This window comes from Neomonachus schauinslandi, chromosome 6, assembly GCF_002201575.2.
Source record: "Neomonachus schauinslandi chromosome 6, ASM220157v2, whole genome shotgun sequence".
Taxonomy (NCBI): domain Eukaryota; kingdom Metazoa; phylum Chordata; class Mammalia; order Carnivora; family Phocidae; genus Neomonachus; species Neomonachus schauinslandi.
This window is the reverse complement of record NC_058408.1, coordinates 75993990-76015545: the sequence shown is the minus strand read 5'-3', so window position 1 is coordinate 76015545 and position 21556 is coordinate 75993990. Positions and strand designations below refer to the sequence as shown.

The 21556-nt window shown below is 40.0% G+C and overlaps 1 long non-coding RNA gene across 1 annotated transcript; it reads right to left on the bottom strand.

The window, feature by feature from the left end:
• Positions 1 to 21: 21 nt before the first annotated feature.
• LOC110586028 lies at positions 22 to 21373 on the bottom strand. Its single transcript, XR_002480656.1, has 4 exons — positions 21287 to 21373; positions 18091 to 18185; positions 16764 to 16804; positions 22 to 130 (listed from the first exon to the last, which is right to left on the bottom strand). It is a non-coding gene; the product is annotated as an uncharacterized LOC110586028 (long non-coding RNA).
• Positions 21374 to 21556: the final 183 nt, after the last annotated feature.

The window sequence follows — 21556 nt, the reverse complement described above, 5'->3', positions numbered from 1 at the left end:
AACCTTCTCCTCTAGACATCTGTTTATTTTGCAATGAACAATTAAACACATTTCTGCTTCAGGGCACAGAACACAAACCAAGTAGAGTGCTGTTTTTGTACCACCTTGGTTGATGGAGACTCATGATGCCCTTTAAAAGAAAGAAAGTTATGAATGAAAATACTTTCAGAGGTTGTCCCAGAGCAAATTATAGAAATTAAATGTCTCCTGGTACTCTGGTGGATTACCACTCACTGGCCACCAGTCATTTAAATACAGTGATCATGGGATTTTCCCAAAGTTAGAAAACTATGAATCACATATGGGGATTCTCAGAGGGAAACTCTCCCGAGTCCTTGAGAAGCAGAGCAATGTCCTCAGCGACGTGGGTTTGGGGAAATGGTCACATAGCGTAGGAGACTCTAACAATAGCAATTCTGCTGCTGGGGATAAACCTCAGAGTAGGAGTTTCAAACTGGAGAACGGAGGCACACAGATCGTTTTCAAGGGGATAATTCCAGATCTTTATCTTCCATGTCTGAACTACCTGAGAACTCGTGGAGTCAAGCACCCCTGTGGTTCCTAATCCCTACCTCCCATTCATAGTGGCCCTTTCTCCCTCTTTAGAAGAGAAAGGCACACCTGTCTTCTCTATCTGAATGCTCAAGGATATGTTTTACCAAAGGGTAAAAACCTGCAAGAAGCTAAAGAGATGATCCGAAATAATATCAACATTGAGAATCTGAATGAGTCTACTGACTAACGAACACTTTGAACATTAGTTTAACATTTCTTGTTTCCTAGGGAACTGAAGGAAGACCTAAGCAAACTGCCCACTGATAAATCATTAAAAATAACACCACTAAGTGATGTGGGGCATACGATGTGGAAAGCTTTCAAATAAATGAGTAACATCACTTAATTTATTCCAACCGTCATCTACTTATTGATGTACATGAATGATAGTCCTCGGGGTTTATAATATAAAAGCAAAAACTGGGCGTAAACTGATGCTGAACCCGTCTCCTAGAAATAAGTAAAATTCGTTCATGATATACAAACTGATTTCTTAAAGTTCCATTGATATTTTTTATGTTTCAATGTGATCAACATTTAATTGGTCGATTATGAACTAAAAATAGTAACTCAATTCAGAAAAATTGTTAACACTTTGGAGTATTATGGTCAAAGAAATTTAATGTAATTTAAGTTTATATATAAAATTTGTTATAGAGAAATATGGTAACGTGATCAATAAAAAACACTCACACATAACACATATAATGTATGTTACATTCAAATAAAAGCCTGTGACAAGTAGAAAGTTCAAGTCCCAAAAGAAAAAGAAGTGACGTAGAATTTCCCACTGTAAGAGACCTTGTTCATATCGTTAATGTGTGATGGATAATGGTGAGTATCAGATCACTATGGTACTTATACACCATTGGATACATTTAAGAATTCCACTTTTATTTTTTGAAAGATTTATTTATTTATTTGAGAGAGCGAGCCAGAGCCGGGGACCAGGGCAGGGGGACAGGGAGAGAAAGTATCAAGCAGATTCCCTGCTGAGCACAGAGCCAGACGTGGGGCTCCATCCCAAGACCCTGAGATCACGACCTGAGCCGAAACCAAGAGTAGGATGCTTAACTGACTGAGCCACCCAGGTGCCCAAAGAATTCTACTTTTAAATGTTAATGTTTCCATTACAAGGAAATTAATTCCTTTGCAACTAAAAGTTATGATAAAAAGTTTGATTCCAATTCTAAAATGTGTAAGGAGGAAAAGTTTTTCCAAATTGTGGGGTAAAATGTTTGAAGACCCCTACTCTACAGAAACTTTCATAGATGTCATACAAACACTTACATAGGGATGTTCACAGCAATATTATTTGAAATAGCAAGAAGTTAGAACCTAAATGTCCATCAATATGGCTGAATAAATTGTGGTATTTTCATGCAATGGACTATTACATGCCAGGTTAATAGGAATAAATTAGATAAATATATCAACAGGGAAGTATCTCGAGATTTACCAGACTCTAGTGAAATGTGATCCTCAGAATTACAGGGGGTTCATCTTTCTCTCCTTCCTATCCTCTCAACAGAAAAACCAGTCGAGGAGGCAGGAGCTCCATAGGCTATGTGACATCATCCAAACCTTGACCCTGGAGCAGAGAACTTTGAATGGGTGTGTAACGTGATCATATCACGGTTATGATCCTGAAGGCACCACAGTTGTCTGATGCATTTTAATGACTAACGCCCTGCCGGGAGTGGAGGGAGGGGGATTAAAAGGGCCAAAGAACAAATTAGAAGGAAAAGAATTTCCTCATCGTCTTTCTGAAATATTAGAAGGAAAAGAATTTCCTCATCGTCTTTCTGAAATCTCTCTACTTGCCTGGGAAGAAGTAAGGTTATGTGGGGTGGACAGAGGAAATATTAGTGATCTTGCAAATATCAAATGGTGAGATAAGCAGAAAGTGACTCTTAGCAAGAAATTCATTCTAGGATAATAAAATCCTAGTTCACAAGTTTGTTTCTGTAGGAATGCAAAATCCATAATGCCCACTAATAACAACTAAGTTCCTTGCCGAATTTCATTCCTCTCTTTCTGTTTAGAAAAATCTACTTAAATATTTGAATAGTTTCTCTTTTTTTTAAAGATTTATTTATTTGAGAGAGAATGAGAGAGAGAGAGAGAGCATGAGAGGGGGAGGGTCAGAGGGAGAAGCAGACTCCCTGCTGAGCAGGAAGCCCAATATGGGACTCGATCCCGGGACTCCAGGATCATGACCTGAGCCGAAGGCAGTCGCTTAACCAACTGAGCCACCCAGGCGCCCCTGAATAGTTCCAAAAGTAAATCCTATTTTCCAACTGACCACAATATAAAATTAGTGACAACAAAAAATGGGGATAAGAGCAATAATGATACTATCCACCACCATTTATTACTAACATTTGTTGATAACATTTAGAAATGTAGAAGGTCATTAAAGGGCATATATAAGGTCTTGCGAAGACCTCTGGCATGTTTACATTTTCTCTCTTCGGTCTCTGCAAACATGGTTTTATAAGGACAGCCTGGAGTAAGTACTTACATATTATATATTATATAAATGATAAAGAATATTTATCGATAACATACACTGTTAAGTGATCTACACAAATACATCTTCTGTCTTTCTTACAACTTGACCCTATCCTCCTCTCTACCCCAAGCATTGACTGAAAAGTCATCCCTCTTTTGTAACATCTGAGGCTTGATGATCATTTCTGCAGCCTTCCACCTTCAGCAATTTGCTCCCGAAGGTTCCCAGTATGCTGCAAGTACTCTCCCAGAAGACCCATCCCATCAGTTTCCTAGACACGCCCCCACAGGCACGAACCTCCACGGGGAAGCAGCCTTCGCACCTTCGCCCCTTAGCAAAGCGGAGAAAAGGGAGAAAACCATGTCACTGGACGGCCTGTATTCATTGACCCTCACAGTGTGTGTGTGAAAGGAGGGCGCAGGGTTGTAGCCCTTCGCAGCCCTGGACATAAAATTAAACTGCATTTGCCATTGCTGGCAAATATTTCCAACTTTTCGCCATACTTAATAATTTCCTGTCATTCCATTCTTCTCCTTGGGGCATGGAACGGAGCATTTCTCCAGTCAGACACTCTTGGTGTTCGTTTAGGCAAACACACTCAACCTGAGTCACTTCTTGTCTTCCTTCTACACCATTCCTCGCTGCCTCACCCTGAAAATGGACGTACTTACCCATGTATACTCAGACCATAAATTCCTTGAGCAGCTATTTGGCATGGAGGTTAAAAGCACAGTTTCCAGAGCCAGACGGTCTGCTTTCAAATTTTGCTCCGCCGCATACCAGTTGTGAGATCTTTGGCAAGCTGGTCCATCTCCCTGCAGGCCAGGGTCATCCAGCGTCTAATGGGGACAGTATTAGTACTAGCGGATGGGGCTGTTCTAAGGGTTAGGTGTGGAGCTATGCAGCACTCAGAACAAGCCTGGCACGTGGTAAATACTGTAGGAGTGTCCACTGTGAGCTGTTACGGAGAGAAGAGAGAGCTTCTGTTCCTTTGCTCTTGCCCGGCTGCCCCCTCCAACACCTTGCACACTGTCTGCCATTTGGTAAGCTTTCAGTAAATGCTGAATGAGTGACGAATAATTATCAACACGTGCCAGATAGGAGATGGTAAGGAAACAAGCACTCCCTTCACCCCAATCCTTCAAGATGTCCCAATAAACAGTACTTTTAAAATAATTTTATGTCTTGGGCACCTGGGTGGCTCAGTTGTTAAGCGTCTGCCTTCGGCTCAGGTCATGATCCCAGGTCCTGGGATCGAGCCCCGCATCGGGCTCCCTGCTCCGCGGGAAGCCTGCTTCTCCCTCTCCCATTCCCCCTGCTTGTATTCCCTCTCTCGCTGTGTCTCTCTCTGTCAAATAAATAAATAAAATCTTTTAAAAAATAAATAAATAAAAAATAATTTTATGTCTTTTATTGATATATCTTATGTCGTACCTGTGAGGCAGTTAAGAGTTTAAACAAGCAGCATTGGCCACTCTAAAGTCAGGGCCTGGTGATCCAATGGTCCAATCACAGTGACCTGCCACATGCTTGAGTCACAGGCCCAACATTGTGACATGAGCAAGAATGCATACGAACTCCTTCTTCCACCCATTCAAAGTTCTCTGCGGGGGGGGGGGGTGTTGGTTCAGAAGATGCCACCTCCCCCGCGGGCTAGATAGTTTCCTGGATAATGTCTCCTACCAACTAGAAGGATGCTAATCCCAGCTGAACTGTGCAAAGAGCAAACCAGCCGGGGCTCCCCAAGAACCCCCCTGATTCACAGCGGTCAGAAGGTACAGTAACAGAACCTAAAGGGCACCTAGACTCTCGAGCTTCAGCCCTGACACCTCCTAGCCCCATCTCAGTCTTCACTTCAGTGAAGCTACTCCCGCTTTGCACTGACGTTTCTTGAAGGTTAGGGGGAAAAAAAAAAAAACCCTCTTGTGTAAACCTTTGTCCTTCTCACAATGCCTAGCACAGTTTTTTACCAGACACTCAGTTAAGGATTTATATACTCAATAATTGAAAGATTACGTACTTTTTCAAATACACACTTAAACATACAAATACAACTTATCAGCTGGATATAATATAATCCTTAGGTAATAATATTCATATATTACATGACATTATCATGTCATGTTATATGAACCTTTTCTTTCAATACTTTGGTGTGAGGTATTATCTGGAAAGGCCTTTCTCACTATTTCTATCTTTTGTTTCCCAGAGGGAACATCAACAGAGGAAATGTCCATCTTAGTTAATATTCTGTGCTCTGAAGGGGGTGGGAGCGGGGAGCGGAGCCTATGATACTGTTTTAATTACAAACCAAACACAGTAATATACCTTACCTTTTCCTCAGCTGCAGCATAAGTAACCAAAATGCCCAGAATGTGGACTCATAATTTTATTCAAGAGGCTAACTCTTCTCTTTCAAACAGGTTCTGGTGAAATTATTTGTTTCTAATACTGCTCTTTTGATTTTCTCTAAGATGGAAGTGGCCAAATCACAAGTGAGGTTTAGTTTCACAAATTATACATATTAATTCTGGAACAATGTAATGGTTTAATAAAACTCCAGTGGGGGTGGGCTGCAGCATTCTTATTCTAGAATAAGTAATGAGCTTTTATTTTCAAGGGAACCCTAGCAGAGTGAAAGCCATGCCTTCTTGCCAACATGGGCAGAACTAAAGCTCGGTCTTAGGGAGCAGGACAATACGGTGGAATAGGAATGGGGGTGGAGAGAGCATGCAAAGAAGAGATGAGAGGCGGAGGAAGGAAAGGCATTACCCTCGAGGATCAGTGGTTCCTTTAGAGCCTGCTCTACAGATTAACACAAGTTCATAGAGGTAAAAGCTTGTGCAAAGGGGAAAAAGAAAAGGGAACAGGTGAGATGGAAAAGATTAGTGGGAGAAAAAAATGGAAAAGAAAGTCCATCTGGTGGAGAGCAATAGAGCATGACCTGAAACTGCCTTAGGTACCAAAGCTCACTTCTAGAGTCTTCGGCTCACTTGAGACAATAACCTAGTTCCAGCCTCATTCCACTCCAATTATGAGGACTTGTCCTTCATTGTTGATGGTCAAGAATGACTAGTGTTCTGTTTATTTTCATATATGAATTTATTCAAAACTATTACCTGCCAACGACAAGCCTTTATCAAGTGAGCGAAGCAGGGTTCCGTAGCTCCTTTATCTTCCTTCTACTCAATTACGTTTATTTAGCACTACTCTCATTTCTGGTATTTTACCATGCTGTATGTGAAAGAAATGGACTGTGGGCTTCTCACCATATGCACTTCGAAATAAGCTTCTTCAAGACACAAAATAAATAAATAAAAATAATTGGTCCAAAAAGGACCTGGGCCGTTTAGCCTTGAGGTTATTGACAGTGAAACACGGAGCAAATTGAGTCAAGGCGACCAGGACCCAAACAATCAAGCAGCAAATTAATTCAAAACATTGACATATCAAAAAATATACATATTTGAGACATTATAACTAGACAATAAAAAGCATTAAAGCTACCAGTCTAGTTTTAGGGGATTGTTTCTTTTTCTGTCTGGAAATTCAGTTCAGTAAAAATTAATAAACCTTGCAGAAAATATGCTCAGTGGAACTACGCAGAACTATGTGGAAAAGCTGTGGCTGAATTGGGAAGAGTGACACGATATGTAGGGCCATGATTTTTTCTCATGAATATTTTGGCAACCGTCTTAAGTGAGGCTGGATGGCCATAACAAAGTACCTTAGACTGAAAGGCTTACACAAGAGAAATTTAGTTTCTTACAGTTCTGGAGGCTGTGAAATCCAGTATCAGGGGGGTGGCCAGTTCAGCTCCTGGCTTGCAGATGGCACACATGGCAGGGAGTGGGGGAGGAAGAGAGAGAGCACAAGAGCAAGCGCCCTCTGGTGTCCCTTTTTTATAAAGGCCCTAATCCCATCATAAGGGCCCCATCTCCATGACCTCATCTAATCTTAATTACCTCCCAAAGGCCCTATCTCTAATTGCCATCATATTGGGGGTTAGGGCTTCAACATATGAATTTTGGAGGGACATTAACATTCAGTCCATAACAGCAAATAAAATATGTTATTCCAGTTCTAGGTAAAAGGAGTAAGCACACTCTACCGTGCTTTTCTCACTGAATGTACCTATGAGACCTGGATGGAACACATGGAACAACTCTTTGAAGCCTATAAATAGTAGCAGGTGAACTAGAAAAGAAGACCAGAACTCAAAGCACCACTAAATCAGCAGTGAGTTGTTTGTTTGTTTTTTTTTAAGATTTTATTTATTTAAGAGAGAGAGAGAGCACGCAGGAGCAGGGGGAGGGGCAGAGGGAGAGGGAGAAGCAGACTCCGATGAGTGAGGAGCCCAACATGGGGCCCTATCCCAGGACCCCGGGATCATGACCCAAGCCAAAGGCAGATGCTTCACTGCCTGAGCCACTCATGTGCTCCCAGCAGTGAGTTTTCTGCTTTGTTTTTTCCCCTATCAGAATCCCCTGGTCACTAGATGTAAGGCAGCCTGAAACTCGGAATGGGTGCCAGGACTCAGAGAAAGCTCTTGAAGAAGCTTTCCAGTCCTGTTCTGGCTCAAGGATCAGGAAAAGCAATTCCTAATGTTCAGAGAGTGTCCAGGAAATCTGCCACTTTTTCCTGTTCTTTTCTCTGTTCTCTCGGACCCCAGGCCCCAGGAAATCCTGCTGCCCCAGCAGTAGTAATGACTACCATGGCAGTGGGGGCCCACAGGCACCAAAATCTCTGAGGGAGGGAAACCTTCCTCTATGGAGAAGCTGTGGTCCCAGAGGTGTGGGCAAAATCACAGTTGTTTTCTCTCTGTCCTTCTATTGCTTGGTCCCAGGCATGGCACAGTCTCAGGAAGTACGCAGCGGAACAGGATAACTAAAGCACTAGCTTTCTGGTGATGGCAGTAAAAGAGGAAGTCCAGGGAGCTGGGAAGGATCAGAGATCATGGAGAAGGAGAAACTCAGGAAAGTAAGAGATAAAGTTGATTATAAACTCCTAAGCTCCCCCTCAAGCCAGAGCTGAGCCTAAACTGTACCAAAGACTCTGGGCCCCGAGGGCGCCAGGGTGGCTCAGTCGCTAAGCGGCTACCTTCAGCTCAGGTCGTGATCCCAGGGTCCTGGGATCGAGCCCCGCATCGGGCTCCCTGCTCCGTGGGAGGCCTGCTTCTCCCTCTCCCACTCCCCCTGCTTGTGTTCCCTCTCTCGCTGTGTCTCTCTCTGTCAGATAAATAAATAAAATCTTTAAAAAATAAAAACAGACTCTGAGACCGAACTAAAGGATGGGCCACCACACATGTCCCAGACTAATCATTGAGTAGTGGCACACATAGAAGATAGATCCAAATAGTACTACAAATGCTTTGAAAACAGAATAGACATTGAAACCACAACCCACAGAATACTGGTTAGAATTTGTAGCTTGAACGCAACTACCTCTATTGCCTGCTAGAACAAAAATATCAATATCCTGCATAGGATTTAAACAAAACCCAGAGTCTTATACTATTCTAAATGTGGGGATACAATTCAAAATTATTCAGCATACACAGAACCAGGAAAATCTCAACTCACATGTGAAAGACAATAACAGAGGTCAATGTACATATGATACAGATGCTGGAATTAACTAACCAAGGCTGTAAAGCATTTATATAAAAGTGTACCAAGAAGTAAGGGGACATATTCTTAAATACAAAGAAACAGAAGCTAAAGACAACAAAATTGAAATTTTATAACTGAAAAGTAAAATAACCAAAATAAAGAACTCATTGGATGGACTCAATCCCAGAACAGGGATGACACAGGAAAGAGTCAGTGAATTTGAAGATAACTCAACAGAAACTATTCAATCTGAACAATGAAGAGAAAAAATAATGGGAAGAAAATGCACAGTGCCTCAGAGACCAATGGGACAAAACCAAAAGATCTAATATTCATGTTACTGGAGATCTAGAAGAGGAACAGAAAGAATAAAATGCAGTAAAACATATTCGAGTAGATTAAAAATTTCCCAAATTTGGTAAAAAATATAAACTTACAGATTCAAGAAGCTGAGTAACCCTAAACATGAGAAATCCAAAGAAATCCATGCCCATATATAGCATAATCAAACTGCTAATGATTGAAGACAAAAAAAAAAAAATATGGAAGCAGGCAAGAAAAAAAAATGACACATTATTTACAAGGCAACAACAATTCAGTGACTACAGGTTTCTCATCAGAAACTATGGAGGGTAGGAGTCCCTGGGTGGTTCAGTCCTTGAGCGTCTGCCTTCAGCTCAGGTCATGATCCCGGGGTCCTGGGATTGAGCCCCACATCGGGCTCCCTGCTCTGCGGGAAGCCTGCTTCTCCCTCTGCCACTCCCCCTGCTCCTCATGCTCTCTCTCTCATTCTCTCTCAAATAAATGAATAAAATCTTAAAAAAAAAAAACTGGTCCTTTGAGAGAAATGAAATTCATAAATCTTAACCAAAAAAAAATATATAAATTATCATTATCAGGAATCAAAAAGAGGGTATCACTATAGACTCTATAGATATTACAAGGGTATTAAGGGAATTCAATAAGCATCTCTAAACACATAAATATGACAACTTAGGTAGAATTAATAATTGTTGAGAGCAAACTACTAAAACTCATCAAAAAGAAAACAGACAACTTAAAGAATCCTATAACTATAAGGACATTTTTTAAAAACCTTTCAAAATAATTTTCCAGGCCTAGATGATTACACTGTAGAATTCTACTAGACATATATAGATGAAAGATACCAATTCTATACAAACTATTCCAAAAAATAGAAGAGGACAGAACACTTCCCAACTCATTTTTATAAAACCAGCATTACCCTGATACCAAAACCAGACAAAGGCAATACAAAAAAAAAAGCAAAAACGAACAAAACAAAAACTCTAGGTTAATATTTCTCATAAACATTGACATAAAAATCAAACAAAATCTTAGCAAATTGAACACTGAAGCATTTTTTTTAATTATATGCTACAACCAAGCAGGGCTTATCCTGAAAAGGCAAAGCTGCTTCAGTATTTTAAAACACCAACCAATGTAATCTATTATATTAATAGCCTAAAGAAGAAAAGCTACATAACCATATCTATTGATGCAGAAATAGCACTTGAAAAAATTCAACATCCATTCAAGATTAAAAAAAAAAATTGTCAGCTAACTAAGAAAGAAGAGAACTTCCTCAACCTCATAAAGGTCACGTACAAAAGGCTAACATCTGATATCATACTTAATGATGTAAGACTGACTACTTTCCCCTTCAGATCAGGAACAAGGCAAAGATGTTCCTTCCCACCATTGCTGTTTAACATCACACTAAAACTCCTAGCCAGGGGCGCCTGGGTGGCTCAGTCGTTAAGCATCTGCCTTCGGCTCAGGTCATGATCCCAGGGTCCTAGGATCAAGCCCCTGCTCAGCAGGAAGCCTGCTTCTGCCTCTCCCACTCCCCCTGCTTGTGTTCCCTCTCTCGCTGTGTCTCTCTCTGTCAAATAAATAAATAAAATCTTTTAATAAATAAATAAATAAAACTCCTAGCCAGTATGATAAGGCAAGAATAAGAGATAAAGGGCATGCACATTGAAAAGGGAGAAACGAAAATGTCCCTACTTGCAGATGACATGATTGAAACCAAAAGTGACCCAAAAAACTCCCCCTAGAACTGAGTTAAGGAAGGTCACAGGACATAAGGTAAAAACACAAAAACAGTCTTATCTGTATACCAGCAATGAACAACTGAAATTGATTTTCTTAAATCATTAGAATACTCCAAAATTATTTAAATACTTAAGAATAGATTTAACAAAACATAAGCAGGATCTCCACACTAAAAACTACAAAACACTAATAAAAGAAATTTTTAAAAAGCCCTAAACAAATGGCAAGACCTATTGGGGGACAAGAAACTTAACTCTCCAAGCTGATGCACAGATTTAACTCAATTCTATTAAATATCTCATCAGAATTTTTATGGATACAGGCAAGCTGATCCTAAAATTAACAGAGAAATTCAAAGGAACTAGAAAAGACAAAATAAGTTTGAAAAAGAAGAAAAAAATTGGAGGAATCCCACTACCTGATTTTTAAGTTATGCTCTAAAGCTAGATTAACAGGACAGTGTGGTCATGGTGAAGGGGTAGTCACATAGATCAGACAACAACTCAATGGAACAGAATAGAGAACCTAAAAAGACATCCTCACAAATATGGCCAATTGATTTTTGACAAAGGTCCAAAGGATCATCTTTTCCACAAAAAGTGTTAGATGTTCGTATACTTAAAAATGAACCTTAACCAAGGGGGCGCCTGGGTGGCTCAGTCATTAAGCATCTGCCTTCAGCTCAGGTCATGATCCCAGGGTCCTGGGATTGAGCCCCGCACCGGGCTCCCTGCTCAGCAGGAAGCCTGCTTCTCCCTCTCCCACTTCCCCTGCATATGTTCCCTCTCTGTCAAATAAATATATAAAATTAAAAAAAAAAATGAACCTCAACCTAAACCTCACACTTTATACAAAAATGAACTCAAAATGTATCATAGATCTAAATGTAAAACATAAAACTTGCAGAAGAAACCTTTAGAGAGAGTCATCATGACCTGGGGTATGGCAAAGAGTTCTCACACATGACACCAAAAACATGATTCATAAATGAAAAAAAGTGATAAACTGGACTTGATCAAAATTTAAAATTTTACAAAAGATACTAGTAAGGGCATAAAAAGATAAGTTACAGACTAGAAGAAAACATTTGCAAATCACAGACCGACAAAGGCCTTGTATCCAGAATATATAAAGAACCCTCAAAGCCCAATAGTAAGAAAACAACCTAATTGTAAAATGAACCGAAGGCTTGTACAGGTATTTCACCAAAGTAGATAAATGCATGGCAAATAAGCTCATGAAAAAAATGTTAATATCATTAGTCATTAGGGAAAATGCCATTTAAAACCACAATTAGATACCTATTAGAATACTTAAAAAATACTGATGATACCAAGTTCTGGTGAGAATGCAGAACAAATGGAATGCTCATACATTCTCGTGGAAATGCAAAATGGTCCAGCCATTGTGGAAAACAGTTGGGCAGTTACTCATAAAGTTAAAAATATGCTTATCATATGACCTAGCAATGCCACTCCTCAGTATTTATTCTAAGGAAATAAAAACTTCTGTTCACATAGATGTTTATAGCAGCTCTCGTCATAATTACCCAAAACTGGCAGCAACCTAAATGTCCTTCAGTGACTGAATGAACAAAGTGTAGTAGGATGGAATACTACTCAGCAATTAAAACGAGTGAATTATTGACATATGCACATCTTGGATGAGTCTCAAAGGCATGCCGAATAGAAGAAGCCAGTCTCAAAAGGTTACATGCTGCATGATTTAATTGCTACGTCATTCCCATAAAGACAAACCTACAGTGATGGAGAACAGATCCGTGGCTGCCAGGGGTTGAGGACGTAATTACAAAGGAGTCGCACAAGGTAGTTTTTAAGGAGAATGAAACTGTTAATGTATCTTGATTGTGGTGGTGGTTATATGAATCCATTGTATCCGAATTCAGAGAACTGTAAACACACACACACACACATATGCACACCCTGTCAATTTTACCATATGTTAATTTAAAATAAAACTCAAATAGGATATACTGTTGTTATAATATTTGAAAACAATTTGTATCAGGATAAGTTCAAGATTCAGAGGCATCCACTAAGATTCAATGACATGTGATATTCCTTTCTATCCTGAGAGAATGTGATTCCTTGAAATTATATCCTCCTAAAAATATATCTAGATCTTCCCTAATCATTTCTATAACACTGGAGGAGGTGTCTTTATCAAGGGAAAAATGCATGTGTCTTATCTTTCTTAATATTGGTTTGTTACTTCAGTGAGAGAGATGTGTTCCAAGCTTAACACACCACTCAGTATGTCAACAGTCAATGAAATTAACAGTAAACTGTACCATGTAGAAGAGGTATGGAATTTCCTACTCTTGAATTTACTTCCTAGAGAATGAGATTTTAAAATCTTCTTTAAGGGGCGCCTGGGTGGCTCAGTCGGTTAAACGGCTGCCTTCGGCTCAGGTCATGATCCCAGGGTCCTGGGATCGAGCCCCGCATCAGGCTCCTTGCTCAGCGGAGAGCCTGCTTCTCCCTCTCCCTCTGCCTGCCTCTCTGCCTACTTGTGCTCTCTATCTCTCTGTCAAATAAATAAATAAAATCTTTAAAAAAATAAAAATAAAAAAAAATAAAATCTTCTTTAAAAAAAAGAGGTAAATTTTTTTCTGTTAATAAAAGTACCAAATGAACACGTAGGTATAGCTAAATCTATGTCCTTACTTCTGCACTCTTCCTCTTCAGCTCTCAATTAAAACATGATTCATGAGAATCTAGTGAGTGTTTTCAAAATTTGTCAGTGATCTCTCACTAACTGGGGGTGGTGATAGGTACATTCCTAAAAAGTGCCTTGTTAGCTAAAACCTGGCAAGTTCAAGGTTTCACAGAAAGTAGGGAATTTACAAGAGAATAAAACAATAATACTGATAATAAAGCAGAAAAGACTATTTTCCTTCAGTTGCTCATGAGCTCATATCCTGAGAGCCATGATCTGCTATGGAAGATGGGGTTTATTTTATATTAACCACACTTCTTTTTGAAAAAGTTCTTGATGTAGCCCTTAGTATATTGATATTAAATGCTTTCTTGCATTTACTTTCTCTCTAGTAGCATTTTTGCAAGCCTTGGCAACATTCTTAGTAGCCAGCTGGTCTCTCCACAAAAGAAGGGCATGGTTTCTCCTGGCCCGGCCTCCTACTGTTATTCTCTACTTGTCATATATGGACAGGGTGGAGAAGAGCAGACCTCCTCCATCTTTACCATCTGACCTTAAGATTGGGATAGGGGTGCAGATGAAGGTAGGGATAACTGGAGCTAAGTCCTTTAATTTAAAGGAACTGAACTCTTCCAGACATACACAGATCAATTATTTTACAACTCAAGCATACAAATGTGAAACCACATTGTAACTAAACTAGGACGGACAGAATGGTGGCCAACAAGGGGTTACTACACAAATCTCAGAAACCTTCCTCACTTAGTGTTTCCAACTCTACTCCCAAACATAGAATTCAAATTTAGCATTCATTTGTTGGGTCCCGGGGGAAAGAAATTCAAACCAAAGTTGCTTCACACTCAGGCCAGAGAGAATCACAGAACCGTGGAATGACGAAGCTGGTAGAACTAGCTCAGTTCCAGAGGAAGTGACCCAGAAAGGCTATCCGACATGTGACAGGGCCACAGAGCTGACCCTTTCATTCAGTACTGTCAGAATTTCTCAAATACTGTACTCAATCATCTGCATCTTGCATGCTTGAAACTATTTTGAGAGAGGCTGTATTTGTACCTGACACTCTGGACTCGGCAATACTTTCCTGTATCGGGTACAGAGACAGAATTTGGAGACGGTCACTAAAACGGAGTATCATAGACCCCCACCCTCCTATCGAATGAGGACGAATGTCTCCGGAGAGGTTTTTAGTTGTCTCCTGTTTTTGTCTACATGTGTGAGTTCACATGCTGGCAACGCTTATGATTCATTCAACTGAAGAAATAGGATTATTTACTCTTTACCCCTGCCCCCTCCAAAAAAAAATGAACAATCACTGTATTTCATGACTTTAGACACCACTCAAACTGTTTCCCCATCTACCTCCAAGAGTTCTAGGAAAGGAGTCGGGGAAGGCTCCTTCAACACTAGCCCATGAGGACAGCATGATAACAGACTACGGAAAGCCAGTCTATCTAGCCCAAGTAGGACTGAATGAGGGATGCATTGGAATGTGGAAGGTGCAACACTGTCCAGCCTGAGATCAAGATCATCTAGACAAAATTCTCATGTTGCTTTCAGCCGGTTAAGAATCATTAGCATCTCTTCTGCTTTTTGCACACCACCACAGGGGGAAAAAACACTGTTGGGGGGTCAACCTCTTTGTCTCCTTTCCTTAACTGTCCCTTTTGTGGCCCCCCTCCCCATTTACCTGAGAACACAGAAGACATAAAGAAACAGGTATGGGCCATGCCTCTGGCACTGGACTCATTCAGCATTGACTGCTCTCAGAATAGTTCTGGAGTTTAAGCTTAATCATTAGCAGCGGACTGGAAAGGAGAAAGGTGCGTGAAACTCTATCAGGTACAGTGTTTTGAAGTTGAATGCAACTTTGAGCACAGCCAAATTAGTATACTTGATTTGTTTCCTGTACTTCTGTGACTCAAGTTACAGGCATTTCTTTCTTTCTTTTCTTACTTACACCTTTGTTTTGTTTTTCTGGTTCCAGAAACACTGACAATAAAAAGATGAGAAGGGTGATTTTAACGTTACCTTGCCAGTACACTATTGTGGGGCTTCTCTAGGGTGAAAGAAGGTCTAGTATAATCTCCTTCTTAACATCTAAAATCAGCAAGGTTTGACCTTGTCTTTGCTTTGAAAGCCACGTACTCAGTCTCTAACCAGGATATAGTGCTTCTTTTGCTCAGGAAAACTCCCTCAATTTCAGGAGCATTTCCATGAGTTGCACATAGTAAATGTTTTTTTTTTTTAAATGTGTTGTGCTCAAATGAATTAAATTTTATATGAAGAATAGCAGCTCTGATGTTAATGATAGTCCCCAAGTGTGATAAGAAAGTTGTAGTTTGCAAAGAAAAGATAAGACAGGCAAAGTATCGACCTCTAAAATCTCCAGTCTGGCTCAGCATCTCACCTTTACCCAATGAACTAATTTATTTTTCTTGTGCAAAACCCACTCAACAATCTAAGGGAGGAAGTTTTCCCTAAACAAATGATAAATGGGGATGAAATATAGGATAAACCTTTAGCTTTAAAAAAAAATCAATAGCCCTGTGAGGACTTGCATTTTGATGTTTTAGTCTTTGGAACTCCATGAGAGCAAGAACTGTAAGCTCAATAAATGGCTGTTATTAGACAGATGGGAACAACAGCCAATATCAATAATGGTCTTCAGTGAACTGAGAAATATCCACATAGCTATTTTCATGGATTGATCAATATTTTAAATGTTATTGTTGGTGGCCATAAGGATGGAATCTTATAGGTCTTATATAACTATCAAAAATGGTTTATTGACTACTAATCAGTAAGAGTCAGCCAGAGAGGTGTATTAAGAGTGAGAATGAGAGAATCAAGAGGTCAAAGAGAGAGGCATGGCCCTTCACCAGTCAGAGAACACATTCCCAGACAAGGTGCTATGGTTAAGACTTTGAGAGGTGAAGTCTTCATGCAAATACTATGGAGATATGAAGGAATCTTTGTCCTTACAGACTTCTGGAAATGAGAGAACATCATTTCATAGTATAATAAAAATATGAGTATTACAATGGCATGTTTATTGAGTCCTTGCTAAGTGCCAGGCATAGAGCTCAGCACTTTCCTGATACTGTCTCATTTAATTTTCAATGCAACTCTATGGCATGCATACTGTTTTGTCCCCATATTAAAAATGGGGAAGTTGAGGCTTAGTGAGCTTAATATATGGCCCAAAGTCAAAGAGCTAGTAAAAAAAAAACAGATCATGCACTCAAACCCAGGTCTGTTGGACTGCAGTGTCCATGTTCTTAAATCCTATGGGTACCAAGACTCACCCTGATGAGACTGGGCTCTGGTGGACACATCAGGAATGGACCTATCACAACAGGGCAATAATAAACGTACAGTCAGTAAAATGGCTTGATTCCACATCTCCTATCTTTGAACCATGTCTTTCCTTCCTTTTTCTCCCTTAGTCAGGTGAAATCTGTAGGAATGGAGCCTAAAAAGCCCCATTAGATAGGTCAGATTTGGGGGAAAAATCAATTAATTAAAACACTAGTTGAGAGCGGAGGAATGGATGAAATAGGGGAAGGGGATTAAACTTCTGTTTATAAAATAAATAAGACATGGGGACGAAAAGTACGGCATCGGGAATATAGTCAACAATACTGTAATAACCTTGTATGGTGACAGATGGTGACTGTACTTACTGTGGTGAGCACGGTGGAATGTATAGAGTTGTGGAATCATTATGTTGTACACCTGAAACTAATATAACCTTTGTGTGTCGACTACACTTCAATAAATAAACTTTAAAGAAGCATTTGTTGGGCGCCTGGGTGGCTCAGTTGGTTAAGCGACTGCCTTCGGCTCAGGTCATGATCCTGGAGTCCCGGGATCGAGTCCCGCATCGGGCTCCCTGTTCGGCAGGGAGTCTGCTTCTCCCTCTGACCCTCCTCCCTCTCATGCTCTCTGTCTCTCATTCTCTCTGTCTCAAATAAATAAATAAAATCTTTAAATAAAAAAAAAAAAAAAAAGAAGCATTTGTTAAGCCCCTCCTATGTCCTAGGCATCCTCTTTTCTCAAGAAGTTCACATCTGGGGCGCCTGGGTGGCTCAGTCGTTAAGCATCTGCCTTCGGCTCAGGTCATGATCCCAGGGTCCTGGGATCGAGCCCCACATCGGGCTCCGTGCTCTGCAGGAAGCCTGCTTGTCCCTCTCCCACTCCCACTGCTTGTGTTCCCTCTCTCACTGTGTCTCTCTCTGTCAAATAAATAAAATAAAATCTTTAAAAAAAAAAAAAAAAAGAAGTTCACATCTGATAAGAGAATACATAAACTTAAACCCCAATTAGAATTCTGAGAGATGGATATTGTGTCGGTGCTCAGTAGAGTAAATTTGGGCGCAAACAGAATGGACACAGGATTTTAGTGTTTTTGTGCTTAGAAAAGGAGATCTCAAATTCTTCTCATCCATTTTAGTTTCACTTATGTTTCAGGGTTACAACTTATTCAAACTAATAGAGAAATGTGGGGAAAGGGGAGTTTTATGCAATCTTAATTTTTAGAATGTTAAATACCAGCACACATTCTTTTCCAAATACTTTCAAGGGCATTTTCCTCGAATCAGGTAAATGAGAGCAAGCAAGTGACCTACTTACAGCAATAAATGCTCCAGGTTATAAAGCATGGGAAGCCAAGTGCATCCTGGAAACCACAGCATCTGGTCTTGTTTTATGCTTCATCTATCAATCTGCTGTTACAGAAATTGAGAATTAATGTTTCAACTGTTTCTTCCACGTTCGCTGATGAATTCACATCTTTGTCATTCTCACCCGATCCCTCGCATCCCCTCTCCCACTGAAGAAAAGGATATGGAAGGGTATTTATGAAGGTCCTAAATGAATCCTAGGGAGATTGCTCTTTCATCTATGCTTTAAAACTTTTGCTAATGAGTCTATAGTGGGCTTAGCCTTCTTCCCAAGCAATGCCGTTTTGATCCATCCTGACTTTCCACAGACAGTATCATTTGAGCAGTACATTTTCAGTACCGTATAAAAGCGAAACAATAAAACACGGCGGGTTTAAAATAAATATCCAAGTTCTAGATGATGTTTATTGCTAGCATAAACTGTAAAAAAGTCCAACTGGCAGTAGTGCTTAAGAAAAAGGATTATGTAGCGATGGAAGATTGTGGTTTAGTGCAACCCTGATAACATTAGAGAAGTACATATACACACGTTTTAAATTATGTGTAAAATTTTAAAATGTAAAAAGCATGAAATTTACAACATGTTCTTTCAACTTTGAAAGAGCTGAACAACTTTGCTATTGTATCTGTTAGCTCTCTGTGCTTTTTATAGAATGGAGCTATCAATTCATCTTTCCACTCCTTCGATTCTGTTGAAATTCTAATTTTCCATTACTTTTGCCTCGTTGCCATCTTATTCTTTCTATTGGAGCTTCAAGCAGTTTAATCTCGGTCTTTCTCGGTGCTTTTCTGGTTTCAGGTACAGCTTCATATTCTTGCTTTACCGTTCTTTCTCCAACCATCCTATTTAACTTGTCAAAAGAAACTTTTAAAAGAACCAAGGCTACCAAGTGACTATTATACTGGCATAATTACCGCTATGTAATTCTATATATTTGTTGAAATTCTGCTCTTTCTAAATCACCGTCAAGAGAATCATTTCTAATGAGCAACAAATAGGGTCAGGTGTAGTGTGTCTGCTTATCCAAAAATTTCAGGTCTGTTTTTCCTTTCAAAGAGATTTTATTCTGAATCTCAACGTGAGACTTCCTTGCCTTGATTTTTTGCTATACACCATCTGACTTAATGGTTCAGCTGACCAGACAGGCTTTTGGAACTGGAGGTTTTTGTAAAAATACATCTAAAATCATCACTGACTAGAGCAGTTTTTTCAAGTATCCAAAACTATCTCAGATGCTTATTCAAAATTCAAATCCCCAAAACCTAGAGCAGTTAAATGGGAGCTTCTAAGTCTATAACGTAGGAATCTGCATTTTGCCAAGTTGTCCAAGTGAACAGACCCACAATGAAATCTGAGAACCCCTAATCTAAGGAATCCCTTCCCCTTCAGGGTCTAGTGCAAAGATTCACCTTGGCTGTGGAGCAAATTAATCACACTCCCATCCAACTAACAAACGTAAAGGATAATTCAGTTCCAAGTGGGAAGAACTGCCATAAACTGTTCTGGGAGGCATTGGTAAAAAACAAAACAAAACAAAAACAAAAACAAAAAACCCAAAACCCAACTTTCTATAATAAACGTCATAATTATTTTTAATATCTTGATTCTAACAATCACAAGGGGAAGGCCCAGAAAGTCTACAAAAAAATCTGTTGTCATAATTTCCTGATTAATGTTATACATAATGAATTATTTATTGAGCCCCTACTGTGGGCCAAATATGGTGTTTTGTGCTGCCAGGAATTATATAAAGCTATCCTAGGATGAAAAGCATATGTTCACTCAGCTCTATTCTGGAAGAACTTAGCTGATTTAGTGATAGCTGGAAATGAACATGCATGATATGTGAGAAGGCAGTAATTTGATGTCTTAGGACCCAGACATAAGAGGCTTCTTGAAAATTTGCTAAATGAAAATTAGGTCCAAAAGGTATAGGTGTAGATAGCAGGTACTTGGTTTATAGCCAAACCACTGAAAAAGAAATGAGTAGAGAATTTATTTGGGGGCACACAGACTCTTTATGGCCAGTCTTGACTACTTTACCAACAACTTCCTGTACGATCATAGTCCAGGTGAATTGAGACTAGATGCAATCATACCGGGAGTTCCACTTCATTCTAGAATCCATATAAGATGTCCCTAATAGGGGATCAACTCCTCATGGTTTGCCTAAGACTTTCCCTGATTTAGCATCCAAAGTCCTATGTTCCAAAAACCCACTTAGTGTCAGACAAACTGGGCAGATTGGCCACCCTGGTCCTCAGCATAGCAGCGGAGGTCTTTGGTACATTTTCACTCAGTGAATGATGGAAGTCCATTACCATCTTGAATTTCTCAGCTCATTTTCCTTACTGGTGAGCCGATCTTAGTGGGCCACCTTAAGTTCTTTCCTTCAGCAATCTCTATCTTTTAGCTCTGTCAATGTATGCTCCCAGGAGCATCCCAAGCAATGACTCAGACTGAGGATAATCCCAGGGAACCAAAGGAGAGTCTCTTCCAAGACTACTTTCAAGACTACTGAGCAACCATGGTTTTGGTTTGCTTTGGTTTGGTAAACACTGGCCTGGTCTTATAATCATCCTGTTCTTCCCAAAGTTCTATATCCTCTCTAAATAACGAGTCTAGTTCTCTTAAACCTAGCTTCATATCATTCAGTATTAAATTCCATTCTGATTCTTGTTAATGAACCCAATCATAGTTTTTAAAATATTACACATCCCTGCCATCCCATCCTCACCTTTTAAAGACTTACAACTTCGTCATTTCATGGTCTTCTTTCAACTAGACTTAAATAGAACTGGTATTAAATTACTATCTCAAAGAGAAAGTGTAAAGGGTAGGGTCTGAATTAAATTTGGTTCCAGTGAAATTTGCCTATTAGGTACATGAACTTAGGAAAGTTTTTCTCCCTAGGCCTCAAAATTTGCTCGTCAATAAAAACAGAAAATTAAGAGGATGGGTTTTTTGGAGGAATTTGGATTATGGATGCGAAGCACATAGTAGCAGATCACGCGACACCTAGTAGGCATTCATAGCATACACTAACTCCTACAGTCAGGCTGCAGGATTTTAGACATCAAAGATGATGTCTAAAGCAGAAAGGCACAAACTGCCCTCCGGAGGAGGGTAGTCTTGCTGCCTCTACCTGAAGAAAGCGATGCTTCTTCTATCTGGAAACAGTGGCGAATATCATCTCGCCCCCTGGCAGTCTGTGTGTTCAGGTGGCGCTGGCTTTCAGGTTTGCTCCCTTGGGACCTCTTGTGTCACGTCTCTTGTTCTGGAAAGGGGAAGGTGGAGAAGAAAAAGGGAAGTCACTGAAATGCAAATCCTGCAACCAGATAACCTATTCTGTCCCGACTGCCGGTCCTGCTTGGGTGGGCTGCAAAGTCGTTTCACATGGCTTTCAGGCGCCACC